Source organism: Acipenser ruthenus, chromosome 44 (genome assembly GCF_902713425.1).
Source record: "Acipenser ruthenus chromosome 44, fAciRut3.2 maternal haplotype, whole genome shotgun sequence".
In the NCBI taxonomy this organism is placed as follows: domain Eukaryota; kingdom Metazoa; phylum Chordata; class Actinopteri; order Acipenseriformes; family Acipenseridae; genus Acipenser; species Acipenser ruthenus.
The window spans coordinates 4,102,827-4,112,708 of NC_081232.1; the positions used below are offsets into that span (position 1 = coordinate 4,102,827).

At 43.9% G+C, this 9,882-nt stretch overlaps 44 non-coding genes across 44 annotated transcripts; all 44 read left to right on the forward strand.

The window, feature by feature from the left end:
• Nucleotides 1–13: 13 nt before the first annotated feature.
• LOC131717159 (5S ribosomal RNA) lies at nucleotides 14–132 on the forward strand. Its single transcript, XR_009316044.1, has one exon. It is a non-coding gene; the product is annotated as a 5S ribosomal RNA (ribosomal RNA).
• A 114-nt stretch (nucleotides 133–246) lies between these two features.
• On the forward strand, nucleotides 247–365 carry LOC131717160 (5S ribosomal RNA). The gene has a single exon (XR_009316045.1). It is a non-coding gene; the product is annotated as a 5S ribosomal RNA (ribosomal RNA).
• Nucleotides 366–465: 100 nt separating this feature from the next.
• On the forward strand, nucleotides 466–584 carry LOC131711116 (5S ribosomal RNA). The gene has a single exon (XR_009312998.1). It is a non-coding gene; the product is annotated as a 5S ribosomal RNA (ribosomal RNA).
• A 114-nt stretch (nucleotides 585–698) lies between these two features.
• LOC131717161 (5S ribosomal RNA) lies at nucleotides 699–817 on the forward strand. The gene has a single exon (XR_009316046.1). It is a non-coding gene; the product is annotated as a 5S ribosomal RNA (ribosomal RNA).
• Nucleotides 818–917: 100 nt separating this feature from the next.
• LOC131717162 (5S ribosomal RNA) lies at nucleotides 918–1,036 on the forward strand. Its single transcript, XR_009316047.1, has one exon. It is a non-coding gene; the product is annotated as a 5S ribosomal RNA (ribosomal RNA).
• Nucleotides 1,037–1,150: 114 nt separating this feature from the next.
• Nucleotides 1,151–1,269, forward strand: LOC131717163 (5S ribosomal RNA). The gene has a single exon (XR_009316048.1). It is a non-coding gene; the product is annotated as a 5S ribosomal RNA (ribosomal RNA).
• Nucleotides 1,270–1,383: 114 nt separating this feature from the next.
• Nucleotides 1,384–1,502, forward strand: LOC131717164 (5S ribosomal RNA). The gene has a single exon (XR_009316049.1). It is a non-coding gene; the product is annotated as a 5S ribosomal RNA (ribosomal RNA).
• Nucleotides 1,503–1,616: 114 nt separating this feature from the next.
• On the forward strand, nucleotides 1,617–1,735 carry LOC131717165 (5S ribosomal RNA). Its single transcript, XR_009316050.1, has one exon. It is a non-coding gene; the product is annotated as a 5S ribosomal RNA (ribosomal RNA).
• Nucleotides 1,736–1,849: 114 nt separating this feature from the next.
• LOC131717166 (5S ribosomal RNA) lies at nucleotides 1,850–1,968 on the forward strand. The gene has a single exon (XR_009316051.1). It is a non-coding gene; the product is annotated as a 5S ribosomal RNA (ribosomal RNA).
• Nucleotides 1,969–2,068: 100 nt separating this feature from the next.
• On the forward strand, nucleotides 2,069–2,187 carry LOC131717168 (5S ribosomal RNA). Its single transcript, XR_009316053.1, has one exon. It is a non-coding gene; the product is annotated as a 5S ribosomal RNA (ribosomal RNA).
• A 100-nt stretch (nucleotides 2,188–2,287) lies between these two features.
• LOC131717169 (5S ribosomal RNA) lies at nucleotides 2,288–2,406 on the forward strand. The gene has a single exon (XR_009316054.1). It is a non-coding gene; the product is annotated as a 5S ribosomal RNA (ribosomal RNA).
• A 100-nt stretch (nucleotides 2,407–2,506) lies between these two features.
• Nucleotides 2,507–2,625, forward strand: LOC131717170 (5S ribosomal RNA). The gene has a single exon (XR_009316055.1). It is a non-coding gene; the product is annotated as a 5S ribosomal RNA (ribosomal RNA).
• Nucleotides 2,626–2,739: 114 nt separating this feature from the next.
• Nucleotides 2,740–2,858, forward strand: LOC131717171 (5S ribosomal RNA). The gene has a single exon (XR_009316056.1). It is a non-coding gene; the product is annotated as a 5S ribosomal RNA (ribosomal RNA).
• Nucleotides 2,859–2,958: 100 nt separating this feature from the next.
• LOC131717172 (5S ribosomal RNA) lies at nucleotides 2,959–3,077 on the forward strand. The gene has a single exon (XR_009316057.1). It is a non-coding gene; the product is annotated as a 5S ribosomal RNA (ribosomal RNA).
• A 114-nt stretch (nucleotides 3,078–3,191) lies between these two features.
• Nucleotides 3,192–3,310, forward strand: LOC131717173 (5S ribosomal RNA). The gene has a single exon (XR_009316058.1). It is a non-coding gene; the product is annotated as a 5S ribosomal RNA (ribosomal RNA).
• A 100-nt stretch (nucleotides 3,311–3,410) lies between these two features.
• On the forward strand, nucleotides 3,411–3,529 carry LOC131717174 (5S ribosomal RNA). The gene has a single exon (XR_009316059.1). It is a non-coding gene; the product is annotated as a 5S ribosomal RNA (ribosomal RNA).
• Nucleotides 3,530–3,629: 100 nt separating this feature from the next.
• Nucleotides 3,630–3,748, forward strand: LOC131717175 (5S ribosomal RNA). Its single transcript, XR_009316060.1, has one exon. It is a non-coding gene; the product is annotated as a 5S ribosomal RNA (ribosomal RNA).
• Nucleotides 3,749–3,862: 114 nt separating this feature from the next.
• LOC131717176 (5S ribosomal RNA) lies at nucleotides 3,863–3,981 on the forward strand. Its single transcript, XR_009316061.1, has one exon. It is a non-coding gene; the product is annotated as a 5S ribosomal RNA (ribosomal RNA).
• A 100-nt stretch (nucleotides 3,982–4,081) lies between these two features.
• On the forward strand, nucleotides 4,082–4,200 carry LOC131717177 (5S ribosomal RNA). The gene has a single exon (XR_009316062.1). It is a non-coding gene; the product is annotated as a 5S ribosomal RNA (ribosomal RNA).
• Nucleotides 4,201–4,314: 114 nt separating this feature from the next.
• On the forward strand, nucleotides 4,315–4,433 carry LOC131717179 (5S ribosomal RNA). Its single transcript, XR_009316064.1, has one exon. It is a non-coding gene; the product is annotated as a 5S ribosomal RNA (ribosomal RNA).
• A 100-nt stretch (nucleotides 4,434–4,533) lies between these two features.
• On the forward strand, nucleotides 4,534–4,652 carry LOC131717180 (5S ribosomal RNA). The gene has a single exon (XR_009316065.1). It is a non-coding gene; the product is annotated as a 5S ribosomal RNA (ribosomal RNA).
• Nucleotides 4,653–4,766: 114 nt separating this feature from the next.
• On the forward strand, nucleotides 4,767–4,885 carry LOC131717181 (5S ribosomal RNA). The gene has a single exon (XR_009316066.1). It is a non-coding gene; the product is annotated as a 5S ribosomal RNA (ribosomal RNA).
• A 100-nt stretch (nucleotides 4,886–4,985) lies between these two features.
• Nucleotides 4,986–5,104, forward strand: LOC131717182 (5S ribosomal RNA). The gene has a single exon (XR_009316067.1). It is a non-coding gene; the product is annotated as a 5S ribosomal RNA (ribosomal RNA).
• Nucleotides 5,105–5,218: 114 nt separating this feature from the next.
• Nucleotides 5,219–5,337, forward strand: LOC131717183 (5S ribosomal RNA). Its single transcript, XR_009316068.1, has one exon. It is a non-coding gene; the product is annotated as a 5S ribosomal RNA (ribosomal RNA).
• Nucleotides 5,338–5,437: 100 nt separating this feature from the next.
• On the forward strand, nucleotides 5,438–5,556 carry LOC131717184 (5S ribosomal RNA). Its single transcript, XR_009316069.1, has one exon. It is a non-coding gene; the product is annotated as a 5S ribosomal RNA (ribosomal RNA).
• Nucleotides 5,557–5,656: 100 nt separating this feature from the next.
• Nucleotides 5,657–5,775, forward strand: LOC131717185 (5S ribosomal RNA). The gene has a single exon (XR_009316070.1). It is a non-coding gene; the product is annotated as a 5S ribosomal RNA (ribosomal RNA).
• Nucleotides 5,776–5,875: 100 nt separating this feature from the next.
• Nucleotides 5,876–5,994, forward strand: LOC131717186 (5S ribosomal RNA). The gene has a single exon (XR_009316071.1). It is a non-coding gene; the product is annotated as a 5S ribosomal RNA (ribosomal RNA).
• Nucleotides 5,995–6,094: 100 nt separating this feature from the next.
• LOC131717187 (5S ribosomal RNA) lies at nucleotides 6,095–6,213 on the forward strand. The gene has a single exon (XR_009316072.1). It is a non-coding gene; the product is annotated as a 5S ribosomal RNA (ribosomal RNA).
• Nucleotides 6,214–6,313: 100 nt separating this feature from the next.
• Nucleotides 6,314–6,432, forward strand: LOC131717188 (5S ribosomal RNA). Its single transcript, XR_009316073.1, has one exon. It is a non-coding gene; the product is annotated as a 5S ribosomal RNA (ribosomal RNA).
• Nucleotides 6,433–6,532: 100 nt separating this feature from the next.
• Nucleotides 6,533–6,651, forward strand: LOC131717190 (5S ribosomal RNA). The gene has a single exon (XR_009316075.1). It is a non-coding gene; the product is annotated as a 5S ribosomal RNA (ribosomal RNA).
• A 114-nt stretch (nucleotides 6,652–6,765) lies between these two features.
• Nucleotides 6,766–6,884, forward strand: LOC131717191 (5S ribosomal RNA). Its single transcript, XR_009316076.1, has one exon. It is a non-coding gene; the product is annotated as a 5S ribosomal RNA (ribosomal RNA).
• Nucleotides 6,885–6,984: 100 nt separating this feature from the next.
• LOC131717192 (5S ribosomal RNA) lies at nucleotides 6,985–7,103 on the forward strand. The gene has a single exon (XR_009316077.1). It is a non-coding gene; the product is annotated as a 5S ribosomal RNA (ribosomal RNA).
• A 100-nt stretch (nucleotides 7,104–7,203) lies between these two features.
• On the forward strand, nucleotides 7,204–7,322 carry LOC131717193 (5S ribosomal RNA). The gene has a single exon (XR_009316078.1). It is a non-coding gene; the product is annotated as a 5S ribosomal RNA (ribosomal RNA).
• Nucleotides 7,323–7,422: 100 nt separating this feature from the next.
• Nucleotides 7,423–7,541, forward strand: LOC131717194 (5S ribosomal RNA). Its single transcript, XR_009316079.1, has one exon. It is a non-coding gene; the product is annotated as a 5S ribosomal RNA (ribosomal RNA).
• Nucleotides 7,542–7,641: 100 nt separating this feature from the next.
• Nucleotides 7,642–7,760, forward strand: LOC131717195 (5S ribosomal RNA). The gene has a single exon (XR_009316080.1). It is a non-coding gene; the product is annotated as a 5S ribosomal RNA (ribosomal RNA).
• A 100-nt stretch (nucleotides 7,761–7,860) lies between these two features.
• Nucleotides 7,861–7,979, forward strand: LOC131717196 (5S ribosomal RNA). Its single transcript, XR_009316081.1, has one exon. It is a non-coding gene; the product is annotated as a 5S ribosomal RNA (ribosomal RNA).
• Nucleotides 7,980–8,093: 114 nt separating this feature from the next.
• On the forward strand, nucleotides 8,094–8,212 carry LOC131717197 (5S ribosomal RNA). The gene has a single exon (XR_009316082.1). It is a non-coding gene; the product is annotated as a 5S ribosomal RNA (ribosomal RNA).
• A 100-nt stretch (nucleotides 8,213–8,312) lies between these two features.
• On the forward strand, nucleotides 8,313–8,431 carry LOC131717198 (5S ribosomal RNA). Its single transcript, XR_009316083.1, has one exon. It is a non-coding gene; the product is annotated as a 5S ribosomal RNA (ribosomal RNA).
• Nucleotides 8,432–8,545: 114 nt separating this feature from the next.
• LOC131717199 (5S ribosomal RNA) lies at nucleotides 8,546–8,664 on the forward strand. The gene has a single exon (XR_009316084.1). It is a non-coding gene; the product is annotated as a 5S ribosomal RNA (ribosomal RNA).
• Nucleotides 8,665–8,764: 100 nt separating this feature from the next.
• On the forward strand, nucleotides 8,765–8,883 carry LOC131717201 (5S ribosomal RNA). Its single transcript, XR_009316086.1, has one exon. It is a non-coding gene; the product is annotated as a 5S ribosomal RNA (ribosomal RNA).
• Nucleotides 8,884–8,983: 100 nt separating this feature from the next.
• Nucleotides 8,984–9,102, forward strand: LOC131717202 (5S ribosomal RNA). The gene has a single exon (XR_009316087.1). It is a non-coding gene; the product is annotated as a 5S ribosomal RNA (ribosomal RNA).
• A 114-nt stretch (nucleotides 9,103–9,216) lies between these two features.
• LOC131717203 (5S ribosomal RNA) lies at nucleotides 9,217–9,335 on the forward strand. Its single transcript, XR_009316088.1, has one exon. It is a non-coding gene; the product is annotated as a 5S ribosomal RNA (ribosomal RNA).
• Nucleotides 9,336–9,449: 114 nt separating this feature from the next.
• On the forward strand, nucleotides 9,450–9,568 carry LOC131712268 (5S ribosomal RNA). Its single transcript, XR_009314161.1, has one exon. It is a non-coding gene; the product is annotated as a 5S ribosomal RNA (ribosomal RNA).
• Nucleotides 9,569–9,682: 114 nt separating this feature from the next.
• LOC131711166 (5S ribosomal RNA) lies at nucleotides 9,683–9,801 on the forward strand. The gene has a single exon (XR_009313048.1). It is a non-coding gene; the product is annotated as a 5S ribosomal RNA (ribosomal RNA).
• Nucleotides 9,802–9,882: the final 81 nt, after the last annotated feature.

The following is a 9,882-nucleotide window of genomic DNA, read 5'->3' on the forward strand; positions in this document are numbered from 1 at the left end:
CAGAAATGCAATCGCCTGCGGCCACACCACCTTGAATAAGCCTGATCTCGTCTGATCTCAGAAGCTAAGCAATGTTGGGCTTGGTTAGTACTTGGATGGGAGACCACCTGGGAATATCAAGTGCTGCAGGCATTACATTTTTGTAATTACATTTTACAATTGAAATGTGTGGAGGACAAAAGGAAATTTTGGAGGAATCACCCCCAGCTCACTAAACATAAAAGTCATGAAAGCAGAAATGCAATCGCCTGCGGCCACACCACCTTGAATAAGCCTGATCTCGTCTGATCTCAGAAGCTAAGCAATGTTGGGCTTGGTTAGTACTTGGATGGGAGACCACCTGGGAATATCAAGTGCTGCAGGCATTACATTTTACAATTGAAATGTGTGGAGGACAAAAGGAAATTTTGGAGGAATCACCCCCAGCTCACTAAACATAAAAGTCATGAAAGCAGAAATGCAATCGCCTGCGGCCACACCACCTTGAATAAGCCTGATCTCGTCTGATCTCTGAAGCTAAGCAATGTTGGGCTTGGTTAGTACTTGGATGGGAGACCACCTGGGAATATCAAGTGCTGCAGGCAATACATTTTTGTAATTACATTTTACAATTGAAATGTGTGGAGGACAAAAGGAAATTTTGGAGGAATCACCCCCAGCTCACTAAACATAAAAGTCATGAAAGCAGAAATGCAATTGCCTGCGGCCACACCACCTTGAATAAGCCTGATCTCGTCTGATCTCAGAAGCTAAGCAATGTTGGGCTTGGTTAGTACTTGGATGGGAGACCACCTGGGAATATCAAGTGCTGCAGGCATTACATTTTACAATTGAAATGTGTGGAGGACAAAAGGAAATTTTGGAGGAATCACCCCCAGCTCACTAAACATAAAAGTCATGAAAGCAGAAATGCAATCGCCTGCGGCCACACCACCTTGAATAAGCCTGATCTCGTCTGATCTCAGAAGCTAAGCAATGTTGGGCTTGGTTAGTACTTGGATGGGAGACCACCTGGGAATATCAAGTGCTGCAGGCATTACATTTTTGTAATTACATTTTACAATTGAAATGTGTGGAGGACAAAAGGAAATTTTGGAGGAATCACCCCCAGCTCACTAAACATAAAAGTCATGAAAGCAGAAATGCAATCGCCTGCGGCCACACCACCTTGAATAAGCCTGATCTCGTCTGATCTCAGAAGCTAAGCAATGTTGGGCTTGGTTAGTACTTGGATGGGAGACCACCTGGGAATATCAAGTGCTGCAGGCATTACATTTTTGTAATTACATTTTACAATTGAAATGTGTGGAGGACAAAAGGAAATTTTGGAGGAATCACCCCCAGCTCACTAAACATAAAAGTCATGAAAGCAGAAATGCAATCGCCTGCGGCCACACCACCTTGAATAAGCCTGATCTCGTCTGATCTCAGAAGCTAAGCAATGTTGGGCTTGGTTAGTACTTGGATGGGAGACCACCTGGGAATATCAAGTGCTGCAGGCATTACATTTTTGTAATTACATTTTACAATTGAAATGTGTGGAGGACAAAAGGAAATTTTGGAGGAATCACCCCCAGCTCACTAAACATAAAAGTCATGAAAGCAGAAATGCAATTGCCTGCGGCCACACCACCTTGAATAAGCCTGATCTCGTCTGATCTCAGAAGCTAAGCAATGTTGGGCTTGGTTAGTACTTGGATGGGAGACCACCTGGGAATATCAAGTGCTGCAGGCATTACATTTTTGTAATTACATTTTACAATTGAAATGTGTGGAGGACAAAAGGAAATTTTGGAGGAATCACCCCCAGCTCACTAAACATAAAAGTCATGAAAGCAGAAATGCAATCGCCTGCGGCCACACCACCTTGAATAAGCCTGATCTCGTCTGATCTCAGAAGCTAAGCAATGTTGGGCTTGGTTAGTACTTGGATGGGAGACCACCTGGGAATATCAAGTGCTGCAGGCATTACATTTTACAATTGAAATGTGTGGAGGACAAAAGGAAATTTTGGAGGAATCACCCCCAGCTCACTAAACATAAAAGTCATGAAAGCAGAAATGCAATCGCCTGCGGCCACACCACCTTGAATAAGCCTGATCTCGTCTGATCTCAGAAGCTAAGCAATGTTGGGCTTGGTTAGTACTTGGATGGGAGACCACCTGGGAATATCAAGTGCTGCAGGCATTACATTTTACAATTGAAATGTGTGGAGGACAAAAGGAAATTTTGGAGGAATCACCCCCAGCTCACTAAACATAAAAGTCATGAAAGCAGAAATGCAATCGCCTGCGGCCACACCACCTTGAATAAGCCTGATCTCGTCTGATCTCAGAAGCTAAGCAATGTTGGGCTTGGTTAGTACTTGGATGGGAGACCACCTGGGAATATCAAGTGCTGCAGGCATTACATTTTACAATTGAAATGTGTGGAGGACAAAAGGAAATTTTGGAGGAATCACCCCCAGCTCACTAAACATAAAAGTCATGAAAGCAGAAATACAATCGCCTGCGGCCACACCACCTTGAATAAGCCTGATCTCGTCTGATCTCAGAAGCTAAGCAATGTTGGGCTTGGTTAGTACTTGGATGGGAGACCACCTGGGAATATCAAGTGCTGCAGGCATTACATTTTTGTAATTACATTTTACAATTGAAATGTGTGGAGGACAAAAGGAAATTTTGGAGGAATCACCCCCAGCTCACTAAACATAAAAGTCATGAAAGCAGAAATGCAATCGCCTGCGGCCACACCACCTTGAATAAGCCTGATCTCGTCTGATCTCAGAAGCTAAGCAATGTTGGGCTTGGTTAGTACTTGGATGGGAGACCACCTGGGAATATCAAGTGCTGCAGGCATTACATTTTACAATTGAAATGTGTGGAGGACAAAAGGAAATTTTGGAGGAATCACCCCCAGCTCACTAAACATAAAAGTCATGAAAGCAGAAATGCAATCGCCTGCGGCCACACCACCTTGAATAAGCCTGATCTCGTCTGATCTCAGAAGCTAAGCAATGTTGGGCTTGGTTAGTACTTGGATGGGAGACCACCTGGGAATATCAAGTGCTGCAGGCATTACATTTTTGTAATTACATTTTACAATTGAAATGTGTGGAGGACAAAAGGAAATTTTGGAGGAATCACCCCCAGCTCACTAAACATAAAAGTCATGAAAGCAGAAATGCAATCGCCTGCGGCCACACCACCTTGAATAAGCCTGATCTCGTCTGATCTCAGAAGCTAAGCAATGTTGGGCTTGGTTAGTACTTGGATGGGAGACCACCTGGGAATATCAAGTGCTGCAGGCATTACATTTTACAATTGAAATGTGTGGAGGACAAAAGGAAATTTTGGAGGAATCACCCCCAGCTCACTAAACATAAAAGTCATGAAAGCAGAAATGCAATCGCCTGCGGCCACACCACCTTGAATAAGCCTGATCTCGTCTGATCTCAGAAGCTAAGCAATGTTGGGCTTGGTTAGTACTTGGATGGGAGACCACCTGGGAATATCAAGTGCTGCAGGCATTACATTTTACAATTGAAATGTGTGGAGGACAAAAGGAAATTTTGGAGGAATCACCCCCAGCTCACTAAACATAAAAGTCATGAAAGCAGAAATGCAATCGCCTGCGGCCACACCACCTTGAATAAGCCTGATCTCGTCTGATCTCAGAAGCTAAGCAATGTTGGGCTTGGTTAGTACTTGGATGGGAGACCACCTGGGAATATCAAGTGCTGCAGGCATTACATTTTTGTAATTACATTTTACAATTGAAATGTGTGGAGGACAAAAGGAAATTTTGGCGGAATCACCCCCAGCTCACTAAACATAAAAGTCATGAAAGCAGAAATGCAATCGCCTGCGGCCACACCACCTTGAATAAGCCTGATCTCGTCTGATCTCAGAAGCTAAGCAATGTTGGGCTTGGTTAGTACTTGGATGGGAGACCACCTGGGAATATCAAGTGCTGCAGGCATTACATTTTACAATTGAAATGTGTGGAGGACAAAAGGAAATTTTGGAGGAATCACCCCCAGCTCACTAAACATAAAAGTCATGAAAGCAGAAATGCAATCGCCTGCGGCCACACCACCTTGAATAAGCCTGATCTCGTCTGATCTCAGAAGCTAAGCAATGTTGGGCTTGGTTAGTACTTGGATGGGAGACCACCTGGGAATATCAAGTGCTGCAGGCATTACATTTTTGTAATTACATTTTACAATTGAAATGTGTGGAGGACAAAAGGAAATTTTGGAGGAATCACCCCCAGCTCACTAAACATAAAAGTCATGAAAGCAGAAATGCAATCGCCTGCGGCCACACCACCTTGAATAAGCCTGATCTCGTCTGATCTCAGAAGCTAAGCAATGTTGGGCTTGGTTAGTACTTGGATGGGAGACCACCTGGGAATATCAAGTGCTGCAGGCATTACATTTTACAATTGAAATGTGTGGAGGACAAAAGGAAATTTTGGAGGAATCACCCCCAGCTCACTAAACATAAAAGTCATGAAAGCAGAAATGCAATCGCCTGCGGCCACACCACCTTGAATAAGCCTGATCTCGTCTGATCTCAGAAGCTAAGCAATGTTGGGCTTGGTTAGTACTTGGATGGGAGACCACCTGGGAATATCAAGTGCTGCAGGCATTACATTTTTGTAATTACATTTTACAATTGAAATGTGTGGAGGACAAAAGGAAATTTTGGAGGAATCACCCCCAGCTCACTAAACATAAAAGTCATGAAAGCAGAAATGCAATCGCCTGCGGCCACACCACCTTGAATAAGCCTGATCTCGTCTGATCTCAGAAGCTAAGCAATGTTGGGCTTGGTTAGTACTTGGATGGGAGACCACCTGGGAATATCAAGTGCTGCAGGCATTACATTTTACAATTGAAATGTGTGGAGGACAAAAGGAAATTTTGGAGGAATCACCCCCAGCTCACTAAACATAAAAGTCATGAAAGCAGAAATGCAATCGCCTGCGGCCACACCACCTTGAATAAGCCTGATCTCGTCTGATCTCAGAAGCTAAGCAATGTTGGGCTTGGTTAGTACTTGGATGGGAGACCACCTGGGAATATCAAGTGCTGCAGGCATTACATTTTTGTAATTACATTTTACAATTGAAATGTGTGGAGGACAAAAGGAAATTTTGGAGGAATCACCCCCAGCTCACTAAACATAAAAGTCATGAAAGCAGAAATGCAATCGCCTGCGGCCACACCACCTTGAATAAGCCTGATCTCGTCTGATCTCAGAAGCTAAGCAATGTTGGGCTTGGTTAGTACTTGGATGGGAGACCACCTGGGAATATCAAGTGCTGCAGGCATTACATTTTACAATTGAAATGTGTGGAGGACAAAAGGAAATTTTGGAGGAATCACCCCCAGCTCACTAAACATAAAAGTCATGAAAGCAGAAATGCAATCGCCTGCGGCCACACCACCTTGAATAAGCCTGATCTCGTCTGATCTCAGAAGCTAAGCAATGTTGGGCTTGGTTAGTACTTGGATGGGAGACCACCTGGGAATATCAAGTGCTGCAGGCATTACATTTTACAATTGAAATGTGTGGAGGACAAAAGGAAATTTTGGAGGAATCACCCCCAGCTCACTAAACATAAAAGTCATGAAAGCAGAAATGCAATCGCCTGCGGCCACACCACCTTGAATAAGCCTGATCTCGTCTGATCTCAGAAGCTAAGCAATGTTGGGCTTGGTTAGTACTTGGATGGGAGACCACCTGGGAATATCAAGTGCTGCAGGCATTACATTTTACAATTGAAATGTGTGGAGGACAAAAGGAAATTTTGGAGGAATCACCCCCAGCTCACTAAACATAAAAGTCATGAAAGCAGAAATGCAATCGCCTGCGGCCACACCACCTTGAATAAGCCTGATCTCGTCTGATCTCAGAAGCTAAGCAATGTTGGGCTTGGTTAGTACTTGGATGGGAGACCACCTGGGAATATCAAGTGCTGCAGGCATTACATTTTACAATTGAAATGTGTGGAGGACAAAAGGAAATTTTGGAGGAATCACCCCCAGCTCACTAAACATAAAAGTCATGAAAGCAGAAATGCAATCGCCTGCGGCCACACCACCTTGAATAAGCCTGATCTCGTCTGATCTCAGAAGCTAAGCAATGTTGGGCTTGGTTAGTACTTGGATGGGAGACCACCTGGGAATATCAAGTGCTGCAGGCATTACATTTTACAATTGAAATGTGTGGAGGACAAAAGGAAATTTTGGAGGAATCACCCCCAGCTCACTAAACATAAAAGTCATGAAAGCAGAAATGCAATCGCCTGCGGCCACACCACCTTGAATAAGCCTGATCTCGTCTGATCTCAGAAGCTAAGCAATGTTGGGCTTGGTTAGTACTTGGATGGGAGACCACCTGGGAATATCAAGTGCTGCAGGCATTACATTTTACAATTGAAATGTGTGGAGGACAAAAGGAAATTTTGGAGGAATCACCCCCAGCTCACTAAACATAAAAGTCATGAAAGCAGAAATGCAATCGCCTGCGGCCACACCACCTTGAATAAGCCTGATCTCGTCTGATCTCAGAAGCTAAGCAATGTTGGGCTTGGTTAGTACTTGGATGGGAGACCACCTGGGAATATCAAGTGCTGCAGGCATTACATTTTTGTAATTACATTTTACAATTGAAATGTGTGGAGGACAAAAGGAAATTTTGGAGGAATCACCCCCAGCTCACTAAACATAAAAGTCATGAAAGCAGAAATGCAATCGCCTGCGGCCACACCACCTTGAATAAGCCTGATCTCGTCTGATCTCAGAAGCTAAGCAATGTTGGGCTTGGTTAGTACTTGGATGGGAGACCACCTGGGAATATCAAGTGCTGCAGGCATTACATTTTACAATTGAAATGTGTGGAGGACAAAAGGAAATTTTGGAGGAATCACCCCCAGCTCACTAAACATAAAAGTCATGAAAGCAGAAATGCAATCGCCTGCGGCCACACCACCTTGAATAAGCCTGATCTCGTCTGATCTCAGAAGCTAAGCAATGTTGGGCTTGGTTAGTACTTGGATGGGAGACCACCTGGGAATATCAAGTGCTGCAGGCATTACATTTTACAATTGAAATGTGTGGAGGACAAAAGGAAATTTTGGAGGAATCACCCCCAGCTCACTAAACATAAAAGTCATGAAAGCAGAAATGCAATCGCCTGCGGCCACACCACCTTGAATAAGCCTGATCTCGTCTGATCTCAGAAGCTAAGCAATGTTGGGCTTGGTTAGTACTTGGATGGGAGACCACCTGGGAATATCAAGTGCTGCAGGCATTACATTTTACAATTGAAATGTGTGGAGGACAAAAGGAAATTTTGGAGGAATCACCCCCAGCTCACTAAACATAAAAGTCATGAAAGCAGAAATGCAATCGCCTGCGGCCACACCACCTTGAATAAGCCTGATCTCGTCTGATCTCAGAAGCTAAGCAATGTTGGGCTTGGTTAGTACTTGGATGGGAGACCACCTGGGAATATCAAGTGCTGCAGGCATTACATTTTACAATTGAAATGTGTGGAGGACAAAAGGAAATTTTGGAGGAATCACCCCCAGCTCACTAAACATAAAAGTCATGAAAGCAGAAATGCAATCGCCTGCGGCCACACCACCTTGAATAAGCCTGATCTCGTCTGATCTCAGAAGCTAAGCAATGTTGGGCTTGGTTAGTACTTGGATGGGAGACCACCTGGGAATATCAAGTGCTGCAGGCATTACATTTTACAATTGAAATGTGTGGAGGACAAAAGGAAATTTTGGAGGAATCACCCCCAGCTCACTAAACATAAAAGTCATGAAAGCAGAAATGCAATCGCCTGCGGCCACACCACCTTGAATAAGCCTGATCTCGTCTGATCTCAGAAGCTAAGCAATGTTGGGCTTGGTTAGTACTTGGATGGGAGACCACCTGGGAATATCAAGTGCTGCAGGCATTACATTTTTGTAATTACATTTTACAATTGAAATGTGTGGAGGACAAAAGGAAATTTTGGAGGAATCACCCCCAGCTCACTAAACATAAAAGTCATGAAAGCAGAAATGCAATCGCCTGCGGCCACACCACCTTGAATAAGCCTGATCTCGTCTGATCTCAGAAGCTAAGCAATGTTGGGCTTGGTTAGTACTTGGATGGGAGACCACCTGGGAATATCAAGTGCTGCAGGCATTACATTTTACAATTGAAATGTGTGGAGGACAAAAGGAAATTTTGGAGGAATCACCCCCAGCTCACTAAACATAAAAGTCATGAAAGCAGAAATGCAATCGCCTGCGGCCACACCACCTTGAATAAGCCTGATCTCGTCTGATCTCAGAAGCTAAGCAATGTTGGGCTTGGTTAGTACTTGGATGGGAGACCACCTGGGAATATCAAGTGCTGCAGGCATTACATTTTTGTAATTACATTTTACAATTGAAATGTGTGGAGGACAAAAGGAAATTTTGGAGGAATCACCCCCAGCTCACTAAACATAAAAGTCATGAAAGCAGAAATGCAATCGCCTGCGGCCACACCACCTTGAATAAGCCTGATCTCGTCTGATCTCAGAAGCTAAGCAATGTTGGGCTTGGTTAGTACTTGGATGGGAGACCACCTGGGAATATCAAGTGCTGCAGGCATTACATTTTACAATTGAAATGTGTGGAGGACAAAAGGAAATTTTGGAGGAATCACCCCCAGCTCACTAAACATAAAAGTCATGAAAGCAGAAATGCAATCGCCTGCGGCCACACCACCTTGAATAAGCCTGATCTCGTCTGATCTCAGAAGCTAAGCAATGTTGGGCTTGGTTAGTACTTGGATGGGAGACCACCTGGGAATATCAAGTGCTGCAGGCATTACATTTTACAATTGAAATGTGTGGAGGACAAAAGGAAATTTTGGAGGAATCACCCCCAGCTCACTAAACATAAAAGTCATGAAAGCAGAAATGCAATCGCCTGCGGCCACACCACCTTGAATAAGCCTGATCTCGTCTGATCTCAGAAGCTAAGCAATGTTGGGCTTGGTTAGTACTTGGATGGGAGACCACCTGGGAATATCAAGTGCTGCAGGCATTACATTTTTGTAATTACATTTTACAATTGAAATGTGTGGAGGACAAAAGGAAATTTTGGAGGAATCACCCCCAGCTCACTAAACATAAAAGTCATGAAAGCAGAAATGCAATCGCCTGCGGCCACACCACCTTGAATAAGCCTGATCTCGTCTGATCTCAGAAGCTAAGCAATGTTGGGCTTGGTTAGTACTTGGATGGGAGACCACCTGGGAATATCAAGTGCTGCAGGCATTACATTTTTGTAATTACATTTTACAATTGAAATGTGTGGAGGACAAAAGGAAATTTTGGAGGAATCACCCCCAGCTCACTAAACATAAAAGTCATGAAAGCAGAAATGCAATCGCCTGCGGCCACACCACCTTGAATAAGCCTGATCTAGTCTGATCTCAGAAGCTAAGCAATGTTGGGCTTGGTTAGTACTTGGATGGGAGACCACCTGGGAATATCAAGTGCTGCAGGCATTACATTTTTGTAATTACATTTTACAATTGAAATGTGTGGAGGACAAAAGGAAATTTTGGAGGAATCACCCCCAGCTCACTAAACATAAAAGTCATGAAAGCAGAAATGCAATCGCCTGCGGCCACACCACCTTGAATAAGCCTGATCTCGTCTGATCTCAGAAGCTAAGCAATGTTGGGCTTGGTTAGTACTTGGATGGGAGACCACCTCGGAATATCAAGTGCTGCAGGCATTACATTTTACAATTGAAATGTGTGGAGGACAAAAGGAAATTTTGGAGGAATCACCCCCAGCTCACTAAACATAAAAGTCA